Source organism: Emydura macquarii, unplaced genomic scaffold, assembly GCF_026122565.2.
Source record: "Emydura macquarii macquarii isolate MOO-44397 ecotype Brisbane River unplaced genomic scaffold, CSIRO-AGI_Emac_v2 contig_2834, whole genome shotgun sequence".
In the NCBI taxonomy this organism is placed as follows: Eukaryota; Metazoa; Chordata; order Testudines; family Chelidae; genus Emydura; species Emydura macquarii.
The window spans coordinates 4569909-4585470 of NW_027132971.1; the positions used below are offsets into that span (position 1 = coordinate 4569909).

The window sequence follows — 15562 nt, forward strand, 5'->3', positions numbered from 1 at the left end:
TCAAGACTGGATGTCTATGATTTACTCAAACAGTTACTAGCTCACTACAGGGATAACAGGGTGAAATTCTGTGATGTGCGATGTACATAAGATCAGACTAAAATGATCTAATGGTCCTTTCTGGCATTAAAATCTATGAATCAAATGGAAGCATCTAGAGGTCCACACCATTTCCACAACAAATGTATGGTACCTCAGGTTATAAATAGTATAAACCTTACATTGATTTAGGTCAACTGAGGATCTGGCCCCATATCTGCAGAGGGAGAGGAGAGCATCAAATGGATTTTGTCAGTCAATATCAGTTGACCAATAATCTGCAAGCTGGTCAGGCTCATAATATGTAACATCTACAACCTCTCTGCTGCAGCCTTTCCAACATATAGGGGGAATCTCTTGTGAAACCTTATGCTATGAAATCCTGCAGAGACATAGTGCAACCTTGTCATGAAAATTTACCAACCCAGATACAAAACCTACTTATCTACCCTCACTATGATTATGATACCTAAATCATATTTACCCATAAAAATTACTTGTCATTCGCAAATGGGCAAGTAGAATTTTGTATGGCTGGCACAGTGCCTTTAGAACAATACAATACCTTGAAGATCAAGTTCAATGATAGTGCTAATTACAATCACATTCCTGATTTATGTTCAGAATTTCTGACCAGGATCTATACATTTCATTTTGATGCTTATTAATAGGGATGAAGTATATATAAAATATTGTAAATTAGAGGTAAGATGAAGAGTTTAAATTGTCCTATCCTACAAGGATGTAAGATTACTTCATGTTAAATAGCATAGTGCAACACTCAGACATTTATCAGTGTTGCCAACACTCATGATCTTGTCATGAGTCTTGTGATCGTTGTTTTCCTTAAAGCACCAGCTCCTGGAGTCAGGCAGATGTGTGATTATTTCAGTCTTCATTCTTAAAGAAAAAGTAAGTTTCTAGCCCTCATGACTGCGGGAAAAGCTTCAAAATGTGACCCCAGTGCACCGTAAAGGCTCAAAAAGCAGATGATCCCCAGGGAAGGGTGAAGATTCAGGCATATGGGGAAGGCAGCAGTAGAAATTAGCCCACAGTTGTGAAATAGAGCAATTTTATGTTCAGGGCAGGCCACAGATTAGGGTTTGAAGGCCAGAATCTGGAACAAAGGGAGAACCTGGGCTCACCTGAGTTGATGAGGAGGAGAAAGGGGAAGAAACTGTTTAGCCCTGGGGAAAAAGTGGAGAAATGAGAATAGAGTCTGGGGTAAAATGAATGATAGTGACCTCATGTTAGCATAGGTCAAGGCTGCAGTCTGGGTAGGGCAAAGAACACAATTTGTTTTGTTCTGTAGTCTTTTGGTTGCCCAAGAAGGAGAGGAGTTACTGGTTTGGCTGGAGATTTGAATACTAGCTCAAAGCACTAAAACTGCCCTGCTGCAGAGGAAGATTATAGACCGAACGGCAACTGAATCACAGGTCTTCAAGAGACACTGAGGCATAGTCATATCTGATGCAAATAATAAGACCCCTCCCTAGCTGGCAAGCTCTTAGGGTCAGTGTTTAAGGTATAGGGCCACCCAACCCACTGGCAATAAGAAAAAAAATAGTGGCTACACTCCCTATTCAAACTAAAGCGCTCCCTTATGCAGGGTTGCAAGTAGAAGGAAAGTTCTTTGTGCCCTCTTTATGTACCTAAGAAGGGCTACTCACCATCTGTCCAAGTTATTTTGCACAGTTTGCTGACTACACGCGATCTGCTACTGGCTGCAGACACAATGAAGCTGAGGGAAAGCAGGCTGTGTTCTGCTACATGAACAAAGGGAAGGTGACATGGATAAACTTTTATTCTTTCCTTTTCCTTGTTTTGTTCTTGAATAGTATTGGGTGGAATCCTAGGGTAAGAGTGAATGGGTTGTAAAAGGAGGTGAAGAGCCGGTACATTTCAGCAATGGCAGAGTAAAGGTGTGTATGTTAATGGGGAGTAGTGGGGCATTGCTGAAGGAGGACAGAGTTAAGGTTGCATGGGCAACCTTAGCTGTGCCTTCCTTGGTTTTCAGAAGTTTGAGTTTTGTTCAACTCAGTGGTCAGCAAAGAGATGACATACAACTAAGCAACCTTAATTCTGAGTTAACTTAGTTTTATGCCATTGAGTTTCCTCACTTTTTGAGCTGAAAAAGATGTTGTTGGCAGGAGTTAGTAGTCATTTAGACAGTTGCACATATCACTTCCCACAATTTGTGTACCGAGCCAAATCAGCAGGCCCCACATTATGGTATATATAAACTCCTTGTACTCCTGCAATCTCATGATCCAGGATTTGCCCAGAATCCACCTGTTGGCAACCCATATTTCTTTTCCCTCAGCAGTCAGGGTACCTGTACTTGAGTTCTAAACTTCTGCACTGGGTGTCTTTAGAAATAAATATATTAATCTGCCCTGAGATCAGGAAGTAGCCATTTGCTCCTCCCTCCATGTGCTCCTTCCTCCCCCAGGGGTTGTTTTCCTCAAACAACCAATCCAAAACCTGCCGACTACCCATCCTCATTGCCCAACTCCTTGACAGACTCAGCCACATGCCCTCTCCCTATTTCCGCCATATCCCCCCCTCAATTCCACCACACAAAGTCCTTTGTCTCCAGCTCCTCTCCACCCAATATATCAAAACTTTTAGTTAGACCAGCTGCTAACTATTCTGCTGTGTTCACAGGAAACCGCCTCAGAAAATAAACACATCAGACAAGCAACTTCTGGCAAGCAACATGAGTTATTAAACCTTTATTGCATAATAAAGGTAAAGAAGTTCATTAGAAACATCAGTGGTGCAGTGTTCACCAGGGGCAATGGCATGGACACATTCCCTCAAATTACCAGGCAATCAAAAAGTGGATGCCTAGAAACCCTCTCATGGTTTTCTTTATTCGTGAATGCCCAACGTAATCTTTTCAGACTGCATATCTATGCAAATTCTTAAATACCATTCAGCATTTCAGTTTGCGCTGTGTACTAAATCAGGTAAAAATTGACTGACAGACCATTCTGACCCGCATCACACTAATAGTTTGCAGTCTAGCTCCATGCAAAAAAAAAAAATCCACTTAGAAACTTTTTGATAAATGGCTTTTTTTTTTAAATAAAAAAGGGCTTATTTCTATGGAACTCCTTGCTCAAATGATCCCATGTTTGACCCTCTAATCCTACTCTACACTTCCATGAGGTACCGCAAATTTAAAGAAAAATCCATGCAAGCATGTATGTTTGAGTGCTGAGAAGTGTCATCCTTTAAATAGGAAGACTAGAGTGATGGAGGGAAAGGTAGGGTGACCATACATCCCATTTTGGCCAGGACATCCCCCCCCCCCCCCCCTTTTTTTTTAAAACGGGGGGGGGGAGGGGGAGTCCTGTCACGGCTGTTCTGAATTTTTTTTTGGGGGGGGGCAAAACTGGGCATATGTCCCATCTACTCTTGCCCAGTTTTGCCAAAAAAGTGGGGTGCAATCCTTAGCAGGGAGCACAAAGGAATGTGTGGGGTGGCGGTGAAGGGAAAGAAGCAGCTTAGACTATTTCAGCCGCAAGCGAGCAGCAGGGAGGGCTGGGCTGGGCACCCCAGGGAAACTACTCTTCTACACATCCATTTACACAGTGGTTTTCAACCTTTTTTCCATTTGCGGACCACAGATTGAAAACCACTGTTCTATGGCAACAACTTTTTGCGGACTCCATAGACACAGTCCACAGACCTCTGTTGAAAACCACTGATTTACAGCATAAAAGAGTGCTGAAGAGCTGGCTCCCTGCCCCAAGGGACAAGACATCCCCATTTCCTGGCTCACATGGGGGGGCAAGAAAGGGGCCTCATAGCCTCCCAAAAGGGCAACTCCCCCTGTACCCCCCAGAACCTGGCTCGCATCAGGCAGGTATGAAGGGGAATCCAACCTCTGTAGAGGGGCACAATTTTCCCTCCCAGCTCCTGGCACACACATGGGCAGGAGTGAGAGAGAGGTTTAGATACCCCTCGGAAGGGCAAGGCTTCCCATATCCCAATTCAAATAAGGGGAACAGGGAGAGGGCAGGGCTGTGCCACCCCAAATTCTGGGCAAACATACAGGAGGGGAGAATGTGAGGCTGACAGCTGCCCCTGATCCAACTCTCTTCCAGATCCCTGGCCACTTATCCATACACACCCCTTCCCAGGGTCACACCCTTCCATACCACTAACCCCTAAGCCTCCCTCCCTTACCACCCATCCCCAATCCTCCCTTCCCCTTTATAATGTCCTTCCCCCCGCAGGAAGCATTCACGTCTAATCCCTCCCTCCCTCCCCCCCCCCAAGAAAAATTAAATTGCCGCACATGACCAAGTTGTAACAACTTCCAGACACTCAAAACTCCATTTGCCTTAGGTGGGGGACCTGGGATTAAATTTATCCTTAATTATGCTAATTGGAGGGTGAGTTTGCAGCCATCATCATCAATCTCCGTGAGGTCTGTGATTCATCTAGTCATTACTACCCTCTCAGTTTACCAGCACAAGCAAGCAGAAAGAAACTTGTTTTTCAGGGGGTTTGTAAATTGGGACCCCTTTGGGAAATGACGCCAAATCTGAATCACTAATGCTACTCTGAGTCCCCATGAAACACACCAAATTTCCAAAGCAAACCGAGTACCTATATGAATTTTAGAGCATTCAACAGGGTCAAGCTTCAGAGTATATAAAATGGCACCAGTTGAAACCCTCTAGCCATTTTTCTGTACTGGTGCATGTTCACTAGGGTGACCATATGTTCCCACAGGGCAAACACCACACAGGGCAGGCCTGAGCCCACCCTCCCTCCTGCCTGTGGGACCCACCCTAGCCCTCCCTACTGCCCAAGGCCAGCCCCAGCTCTAGCCCAGCCCCCCACAGCCTTCTGAGCTGCATAGGGCTGGCTCCAGCTCCAGAGCCCCCTTCCCCTGCCACCCAGCCCTGGCCTCCTGAGCCACATGGGGCTGGCCCCAGCCCCCATTCCCCTGCCGCCCTAGACCACCCCCGGACCCAGCCCTCCCTGCTGCCCGAGCTGCATGGCCCCAGCCCTCCCTGCTGTTTGCTTGTGCAGAGACAGCTCAAGTCAACCCCCATCCCCGCATGTTCCTCCATGCCCCTCTAGGAGTCACACACCCCCTTTTTTGGGGGGGGACAAAACTGGGCAACAGCATACAGGACAAATACCTAGTTTTGGCCAAAACGTTGGGACAGCCGCAACAGGACTTAAGAAAAAGGGGGGGGGGGGGACACTGTCCTGGCCAAAATGGGACATTTGGTCACCCTAATGTTTGCTGTTAAAAAAAAATAAAAAAAAACCCAACCAACAAGTACATTTTCTTGAACACTGCTTTCAATTTGGATAGCCTAAATACTTAGTAGGTGTCATACATTACTTTGGGAAAAGTCAGATTGAGATGATTTTGACCTCTTAGACTTTAAGGTCAAAAGGGACCATCTTGATCTAGTCTGACCTGCACATAACTGGCCACAGAATCTCATCCACCCACTCCTGAAATAGACCCAGAACTTCTGGCTGAAGTTACTGAAGTCCTCAAATCATGGTTTAAAGACTTCAAGTTAGAAAGAATTCACCATGTACACTAGTTTAGTACACTGCATCACATCAATAGTTTGATCTCTAGCTCTGAGCAAACAAACAAACAAACAAACAAAAAAAAAACACAAAGAAAAAGACCCCCCCAAACACAACCCCCTTAAGAAACTTTTTGAAAAATGACTGTTTCAGGGGGTCTATGTCTGCAACCCCTAGCTAAGAGGACCCCACATTTGGGTCACTAATTCTACCCCAGACCTTCCTGAGTCACACAAAATTTCAGAGGAATTTGACTGAGTACATCAATTTTACAGGATTTAGAACAGTCAATCTATAAACCAAAGTTGTGATGTAATCTTAACTGCCACACCACTATAATAAAGAGATAGTTGCAGACTTCTCTTTTCCTTTAGTCATCAGCTTGTTTCTATTTTCATCCCACACATTAAATTTTAGCCCCATGTATTGCTCTACTTTTAAGAGTACCTAAAAAAGGTACCTGAAATTGTAATTGTATCTGTCTTTAAAAGAAAAAGTATGTATTTTCTTTCCAAAATTGTCCATATAAAGCAAGAGTGACTTAATTATCTGGTTAAAAAAGGAATAAAAATGCTTTACCATTTATTTGTTTTATCAATACACGTTAACAGGATGTATACATATTGAAGTATAGTTGGTTTGGGGGGAGGGGGGTAAATGAAAAGAGTAGACATAATGGGTAAAATTTTCAAAAGTGTAGCCGTAGCCTAAGCCTTTTATTTTCTTTAAAGAAAGCTGCTTCTCAGTATGAAAGTGTACATAGTAAAACTTTATATAAACTGTGAGATGAATGGAGGAGGAAGGAAAAGGGTAAGGGTAATGGGTATTAAAATTACTGCATTCGGCTTCTGTTGAAAAAACTATATGGTTTGTGACTAATAAAATAAAAGTCCACTGTAAGGGACTGCACAGCAGTCCATCTTGTTTGAGCACTTGGGGGACTTCAGAAGAACTAACTTTACTGGAGATGGTACAACGTTTTTTGCTCATTGACACCAAACAAAATATTTTTGCTGCCTGTTATCAAAAGAAAATGCATTTTCAGCTGTAAGATTTTAGGGGAAACAAATTTTTAAAGGCAAAAATCTCAATCTGATGGAATTTCTAACCAAATCACAGACCCAGTGAAATTAGAAAAAGAAAGCTCCATAGATCCTACTTTCTCCTGTTGATGACACCCAAATCCTTAGTTGGCTAGTCGGTCACCTGGGACATGTTTTCATTTGGTGGTTTGCCTGAGGCATCTCAATAGCGCCGATATGCAGATTTCCATAAGGTGGTGGTGAAATAGGTTAGTTCCTCCACTGCAAACACATTTATTCTCGCCACCTTTTCGTTTCTGCTGTCAGTCCATGTCTGTGCCACCTATGCGGTCAATGGAGCAGCACAGGCTTAACTCAATTATAGGAAATCACTATCAGATGAATGGTCTGTCTAGCCCAGTAACCAATTAATAACAGTGGCCAGTTTCAGCTGCCTCAGAGAAAGGTGCAAGAAACCTTATAATGGACAATTATTATTACGGAATTTTCCCATGAATAGAGGAAGTTTTTTCTTAAGCCCCCCTCCCCCCCATCAGTTAGGGGCTGGTTTAGACCCTAAAGCAGGAAGGCTTCTATCATTTCTAAAAAGTTAGTGACTATCCTCTCTAAATGGAACTGTGGATTTTCTCATGATCCAAATCTTTTTGGGTGTTGATAAAAATCTAGTGTCAGAATTTCATGGGTTAATTATGTGCTGTGCTTGGGGGGGGAAAAATCCTATTTTACCTTTCGATTTCATTGTTTTGATTTTTCCATTGCAGAGCCACTCTGCTTCATACCTATCATGTTAATAAGTTAAACTTTAATCTAAATTACTTGGTATTGAAGTAAGCTCACTAGTCTTTAATTTTCAAGGTCACCAACAGTAGCTTTAAAAAAAGAATAGCTACAATGTTTTTTATCCTCCAGTATAGTAGCTGATTTCAAGGAAATTGCAAATAAAATTAATTTGTTTGTAGCTTGGTCGCTTCATCCTTAAATTACTTCAGAATTGTAGGTCATTTAGTCCTGATGATTTGTTACTGTTTAATTTGTTTATCCCATCATCTTCTCTTTTGACATCTCACTCTGACAGTAACGCAGCTTTGTTACCCAAGAACTGAGTTTATCCAGTTTAATTTATTGTGAAACTAGTATTTAAGAAGAGAGAAAGGGAGGCCCTTGTTCTGTGTGCAAAAGACACCTTCAATTGAGTCTACATTTGTGTATATACACTGCAGTTTCACTTTCTGTTTAGATTTTAAACTCTTATGGGCAAGAATTATGTCCTCCTTTGTCTTCGTACAGCCCTGAACACAGCGCTAAACAAGTAATTACTACAATGTCACTGCGCATATATAAAGACAAATGGCTGGTTATGCATCTACTTTGGTACTTGTTTATTCAACTGCCATATTTCCACAAACATTTCTGCACGAGGAAGCAGATTTTCTCGCCTTTGTCAGTGATGCTGCCTCATCTCACCTTTTCTAGGTCTTAACAGTTTTATGTTATTGTTGTACTTTATGAAAACCGCATAAAATTTTATGTAAAAATCTTGGCATTAGATGTTGACATTTTAAAATGAAAGGATAATTTACCTCTTGCAGAAAGGAGAGTCAGTCATTTAATAGCAAGAGTGGTGCCAGCTATTTTGTCTCATGTACTGTTCTGATGTTTCCTTTTGCTCTCAGGAGACTCAGCAAAACACCTTCTAATTCCCACCCCATCCGGAGATGGGGAAAGAGATTGACTGAAATCACAAGAGGCCCTGTCATTCTGAACAGAGTTAGGCAAATGCTGAGTTCTTTTGAAAATCCCACCCTAGATATTCACACTACGAGACTCACAAGATAGTGTGTCACTGCCTTATAAAGCAAACAGTTTGCTTGTATATTATATCCCCTTCACACAGCCTAGTTCTTGCCTTTTCACAATGTAGCCTCTTCAGACTTAACACAATGCTTATACAACCCATATCAAAATGCCAAACTTTTTGGGATTCACCATCACTAATTATTTCACAAAGCTATGTTTTTCTACAGTGACTTTGTAGCATTTACTCTGTCCCTTCCCCGTTTCCCCCATTACCTAAAACAATGTCCCCCAACTGTATAGTGAAATGAATGCATCACTGGAAAAAGTAATGAGTACAGGTAATGTGGTAGCACTTGGCCAATTTAAAAAAAAAAAATCCAGTCCATTTCCCCACCATTTCATTCTCATCTCAGCTGGAGAATTTGTTCAAGGAAAATCAGGACATCTTATAAAAAGTAAGTTTGTATTTGACTAGCTTGGGACAGTGTAATCCTATTTAATTACAACTTATTTCTGTTTTTCCCCCATATCTGTCCTTTATGTTTAGTGTGCTGGCCTTTGCAAACTGCTGATAATACATTTCTGATATCCAGCGAGACGCTGTAACGGAGATTCTAACACGACAGTTAGAAGCCTGTTGATAGTCTATCAGTTTTTCCCATAAAATATTTTAAAAGGTCAGGGACAATCAGAGAAATATTCATAAGATGTTTACTGTGGAACAACACCGTTTCAGCCAAAAACCACAAAAAAACCAATGGAATAAACACTGCTGTAGCTAAACGCCTTCAAGACAGCTATAATTCCTTTTCTAAGCAGAATCCCAACAATAAAGTTGTACGTGAGCTGAAAACATTTTATTTCAGAGAAATTCTGCATGAATTGACCAAACAGAGAGATGCTTTTCCTTATCTTGTTTTTCTAGCTGGGTTTCTGCCTCCATAAACTATAGTACAGCAACAAAGAGATGCATGCAGACCTCACAGACATCTTAACCAGAAAACGTGAAAAGCAATACAGTTCCTCTTATGGGAAACACATTAAAAGAAACATTGCAGGAAGCATGCAGGTTTGTATAATGCCAAAACACAGCTCCCTTGAAGACACAGCCTATAAATTAAAAGGTCAGCAGATGGCATGGCACTAATTCATATACATAGAATTTGTATGACCATGTGCTTCACTATTTTGGTTGCTAGTATTAGTATAAATATGAGAACTGACAAGGGCCTGAGCTGCAGAGGCAGCAAAGTCTAGGTGTTCTAAGCATTTGCCATCAACCCATGCTAGGTCAGTATTTGTGTTGCTAATACACTTATTTTGTTATCCAGTCTATACCAAAAGAGCAGAGAGAGAATGCAGCCCAAATTTGATGTCAGCATCCAAACCGATTCATTCTGTTTTCTTGTTTTCTCTTGCAGCACTTTGCATTCATGGGCAGCACGTAACTTCTGCCTTTGGGGAGGCTGGGCAGCGGGTCACCAGTGCTCAGACCATGGCCCTGCTCCGCCCACTCCCCAAGGCCCTACCCATGCTCCATGCCAGGCCCTGCTCACACTTGCCCTCCCCTCACCCTCCTCCCCCGAGGCCCCACCTAATGTTGGCACCTCTTGAGGGAGCAGTGGAACTTCAGGGGAGGGGACCGAAGTAGGAGCAGGGGTGGAGCAAGGGCAGGGCAGAGAGGTGGGATGGGAACTTCCACCAGCAGCTGTTTGGGAAGGCTTAGACTCCGCAAGCCTATTATGCCTGCTGCCAAGTTTGCACTGCTGTACGTAGCCTTGATGATTTTGACAACTTTAGCCAGAATTCCATAGGATTCAAGAATATTCCACGTAGTATACCTATGTGGTCTGTCAAATACCTTTTGGCAAACAAAATTAAGTTGAAAGGGGAGCCTGCCATTCTATACATTCTTTTGTGATGGTCTGTAGTGTGACTATCTCATGCACACAGGATGTCTTGGGCCTGAAACCAACCTGCTCTTACATAAGCTTTGTATCCATTGCTTCTTTCGTCCTGTAGAATATCACATTACAGAAGACTTTCCCTTCAGAGAGAAAAAATGTCTCCCCCCTCTAGATGTTACAATCAATAAGACCACCCTTTTCAGATATTCTGACAATTATTCCATGTTCCCACTGGTCATGAGGGGGTCTCTTTTCCCCAAACATCATTGAACAGCTCTGCCCATTTCATTAAGGTGGTAGTGTCAAACACTTTTAGCATTTCTGCTGTGATTTGTTCATCTCCTACTGCTTTGTTGTTTTTCAGCTTCTTGACTGCAGCCCGTACTACTGACATCTCTATCAGACAGATATTGATATCAAGTTGATCAGGTTCACGCTTCAAACTTTGATGCCGAGGTATGGTTGTGGAAGACGACTTTGAAATGCTCTGCCAATCTGTTACTCTGTCCTACCTCAGTTGTAAGCATTCCCCTGCCTCACTTGAATTTTTATTGGTCCATTTCCAGTTTTGAAGTTTCCACACAGGAACTTAATAACTTGGTAAATTACTACATTGGCAGCAGCTTCAGCTACTAGGTCTTCAAGATATCTCCATTTATCTTTCTTTGTATTGCTTTTAACTGCTTTGTCTGCTCTCTTGTACTCCTTTGCTTTTTCCAATATTTCATTGGTCTTAGCATTCAGCAGTTTTTCTTTCATCAATGAAAAGCCGCATCTCTTGGCTTATCCAATTCTTGCTCTGTCTATGTTGATGTCATCTGTGACTGCTACAGCTTGAATTTCATTATATCTGAGCACTGCCCATTTTTCTTCAGGTCTAGTCAGCAGTCTCACCTTCCTCTGCTTCTGGCAGTGCCTCTGATTTGTTCTTCATTTCAGGCTGGAATTTTTCACAGTACTCTTATTTTCAGTTCTGTACATTTGGTTCTTTGCCACTTTCCATTTAAAGTTGATCTCAGTTTTAATTTCAGTTTGATACTGCAAAGATTGTTTTGCTGCTGACATCTGCTGCTCGATATACCCTTGAGTCTTGGGCCAATTACATGTATTTCAAGCAGATGCAGATGTGATTGATTTAATTTTTTTGTTTTGCCATCTGATGAATTCCATGTTTCTTTATGTATGTCTTTAGGTGGGTACAGGGTGCTTGTAAGAACTAGATCGGACACCAAGTACAATTCAATGGGTCTTTGGTCATTTTGATTAATGATGCTCAACCTATCCTTCCCCACTGCCCTTTCCATTCCTTGGGTCTCATATCCTACTTTAGCATTAAAGTCACCCATCACAAGAAGTAAATCATGTTTTGGTATTCTATCAATCACACCATTGGAGGGAATTCTAGAACCTATCTATATCCTGGTCACTATGTTCCTGTCACAACATAGCACTATATGATTGACATCTTTAGGAATTAATTTGCAATCTGGCATATGAGATGCGCTGGTTAATAGATTCTGTGGAAAAAAATGACTTGTCATCTGGGAATCTGTCAGTGGAAGTAGCATTCTTATGAGTGTATGTTGTCTGTATGACTTGAATAGAAGCATTTCTTATCCACACCTGCCAGTCTGCTCTCACGGATGCCCAGGATTTCTAGCCCATAGTTGTCCAACTCCATCATGATCTGTGAAATTTTTGATATTTGAAACATTGTTGCCTGTGACACACTGGACCACAAAATAGCACCCCATTATATGGTTCTGATATTTCATCCAAAGCATGCCTTGTAAGGTACCATATGAAAGGTCATGATCTGCTGAAACTCATTGTTCTGTCAAAATATGTACATCAGTTTGTATGAAGCTATGTGATTTTGCTATATGGTTGTTATGTGTGTTGTGAGTTTGGGAGACACCCATTGCTAGCTCTCCAGTGACAAAGTGACCCACACCCAAATGGGTATTAAGCAACCATTATGAGCCATTGACCAACAAGGGAATTATAAACAAGAGATTTACAATTCTGTAAGAGAGTTGCGCAAACACCACACAATGGGGATTGCTCAACTTTGTGACTCAGCAAGGCCCACCAAAATGCCTGGGCCAGTATCTTTCCTGGGACATGAATTGAGAATATAAAATAAGGGAAAGTGGCATCATGGCACCACCTCTCTCCTCCCCCACCTACACTGAAGGCAACAAGAACACTGGGAAGACAGACGTTCAGCTGAGGAGATTGGTCCCAGGCTGAGAAGGAAATTCAGCCTGTGTGTTAGGAACTGTAACCTGCCTGCAGCATCCAGTGAGGTGAGAAAAACTGCTTGATTCAAATATTGCTTAGACTAATAAAGTTTAGAATTTAAACTGCGATTTCTCATGTAACCAGCTTTGACTTCTATGCCTAACACTTATAATCACTTGAAATCTATCTTTCTGTAGTTAGTAAAAACTTAATGTTTTCTTCTTATCAGCAAGGGTGTCTAAAGTGCTTGGGAAATCTGCTCAGATTACAAAATCTGGTGCATATCCGCTATCCTTTGATAAAGTGGTGAACTAATTAATGAGCTTGCCTTGCTCGACAGAAAGTCTTGAGTGGTGTAAGACAGTACACTTCTGGGGTGAAAAGCTGGAGGGATTTGCTGGTGTCTCTCTATGCGCAGTTCATGAATGGCTTAGACAACATTCATGCAATTTAGTGGGGTGTGCCTCTGTATGTTGGTGGCTCAGTAACCATAGCTTCTGGATTGATTTGCTGCTTGTCACTAGAACAGCACAGAGAGAGAGAGCCCAACCTGGAGCTAAGGGGTCACAGCAGTTCCAGGTTGTATCCGGGGTCCTACCACATTCCAATAACTGACTTTAAAGTCTTTTCTTGCTGCCAGCATCAACATTTTTGGGGTCCTGGCTTCTAGAAACTTGCTTTCACCAGGAAGCCTTTTGCAGCACAAGCCTTTTACTGATTAGCCATTTTTACTGGAATGGGAGCTTCATTCAATTACTATAACCAATTAGTTATGGGTTTGGTTTTTTTAAATGAGGCCTTGTGCTCAACTCTTCCCACTTCATCTAGGCTTGGGACAAAACAGCTACATGAAAGTCCAGCAGGCAGGGTGACTAGATGCCCCAAATACAATCAGGTCCCCAATGTACAAACAAACAGGCTGAATCTTCATATGCACCAAGCTCACATTTAGTGAAGCTAAGAGGAGAGGGAAAGGGCGAAGAGGCAAAAGTGTTTATAAGTCATTTTTTCTCTATCCCCACTCCAGGGGTAGGCACAGGGGCGTAGCCAGACCTGATCTTCTGGTTGACATGGGTGGGCCAGCCAAAAAAAACCCAAAAAACCTTGAACTTCTTCCTTCCGGAAGTTTGGAAGCCTGATGGCAAGGGCAACTGGAGCGTTGGGCAGCTTAGTGATTCTCAGCCAGTTGCTTCTTGAACTTCCTGCTTCTGCTCACATGGTTGGAAACAGGAAGTTCGGGAAGTCAGTGGCTGAGAATGCTCCAGTTGCACAGGTAGTTTAAGCAGAGCTTGGGTGGGCCTGCTTTCAAAGTGGGTGGGCCAAAGGCCCACCTGTAGCTATGCCCCTGGGTTGGCAGGGAATATACTGGCCCCCAGCCTAAGTTAGGGAAGGCCTGTGGATGCTCTAACACAAATCAGCTGGAAAGATCTTTTAGGGACCTACTGCGGGCCCATAATTACCTGAACACATTGCATTCTGATCCTACCTCCTCCCACCTCAACAGGTGTACACACACACACACACACACACACACTCTAGAGGGCCAGCTTTGCTGCCTTTACATAAACTGAAGGTTACTGTATACCAAGGGAATCCTCAAGTGCCCATTTAGGACTGATTTAAGGTGTGGCACAGAGACCTTCACAGGTGGAAGATCTGGTCCACAATGTAAAAGCAAATATACGGTTCTGAAGCCTTTGAAATTCCAGTGATTTTCTGCCCTGCATGGTGAATGCCATTGAATTACACAGAGATCCCTTAAAACAAAACACTCTCCTCCTGCAAGGAAGCAGAATTTTAGGGCTTCAGGACTGTAGCTTCTGCTGGATAGTAATTTGCATAACAAGTGTTTCTTTGGCCATTCTATATTTTAATCACATTTAGTCACACCAATTCAGACCTAATTTATATCCTTGATAAGATTCACAGAGGGTAGATGAAAGTGACCGATTGATACAAAGGTGTCACTTTCTATTACACTAATTGAAAAAAGTGCATATATGACTGACAGTCATTGTTATTGGATGGCTGTCCAGAACATGTTGATGCTTACCAACAACAAAGGAACTGAACAGAGTTACCATCATAAAAATACCCTGACAGTTAGCATTCAAATTAGACAGTATCAGCAGGAAACTATCAAAACAAAAAACCAAAACAAATGACAACCATGAAAGCCAAACTTACCCCCTCAATCTTATAGTGGGATGCTTTGGGTCAAGAATGAGGCACAACGATAGGACAGTATGGGAAAGACTGCACTTGTGTTCCTTCTGATTGACCGGTTCTGTGGATAAAGAGAAGAAGATTTTAGGTCTGCAGATTTTTTCCATCTGGCATCTTCTATAAGCATTAAATTGGTCTTAAAAATAAAAGGAAAACAACAACTGTGGAAAACTGGCAACCACTCTTTTCCAGGAAGATTGGTCATAAATCACTTCTATTAACAAACTCATAATATAGTATTTTCCTGTATTGTAACTAGGTTATGTTTGATTATGAATGTTTTTAATTTTTCAAAGAGCCAGTATTTTATTTTTAGTTTGTTTTGTATATTGTGTATTTTCTCTGCCAGGAACTAAGGGAAACTGACAATAGGAGCAAAAACTTTCCCATATTTCTTTTAGTTTTGACTCCCAAACTTAGTAACTTCCAAATCTCTATGAAGAAGCAACATGGAAGTGTCTTCATTCAGTAGAGTTATTCATGAAATTGCCTTAAAGAAATGTAATTTGTATTGGCAGGACAATCAAGTCCTTTTGGCATTTAAAAAACACCTTCAAGGACTTGCACAGGTGAATTTTATTAATTGATAAATAAGGGTTTAAAATGTTCTCTTTTCAGACACTATCTTGAAAGTTACACTATCCAATTCATCACCTAGATGCATCACATTGCTTTATCCTGGATGAAGACGTGAGGCATTATTCATATAACACAGAAAATGTGTTTAGTCAA

General features: G+C 41.9%; 1 long non-coding RNA gene across 1 annotated transcript in view; it reads right to left on the reverse strand.

Moving 5' to 3' along the window:
- The window catches only part of LOC137166342 (uncharacterized), a 51838-nt gene that overhangs the window by 23342 nt on the left and 12934 nt on the right, over window positions 1-15562 (reverse strand). Inside the window, exon 2 of the long non-coding RNA XR_010923662.1 lies at window positions 14792-14891. This is a non-coding gene — a long non-coding RNA (uncharacterized lncRNA). The remainder of the gene's footprint in view (window positions 1-14791; window positions 14892-15562) is intronic.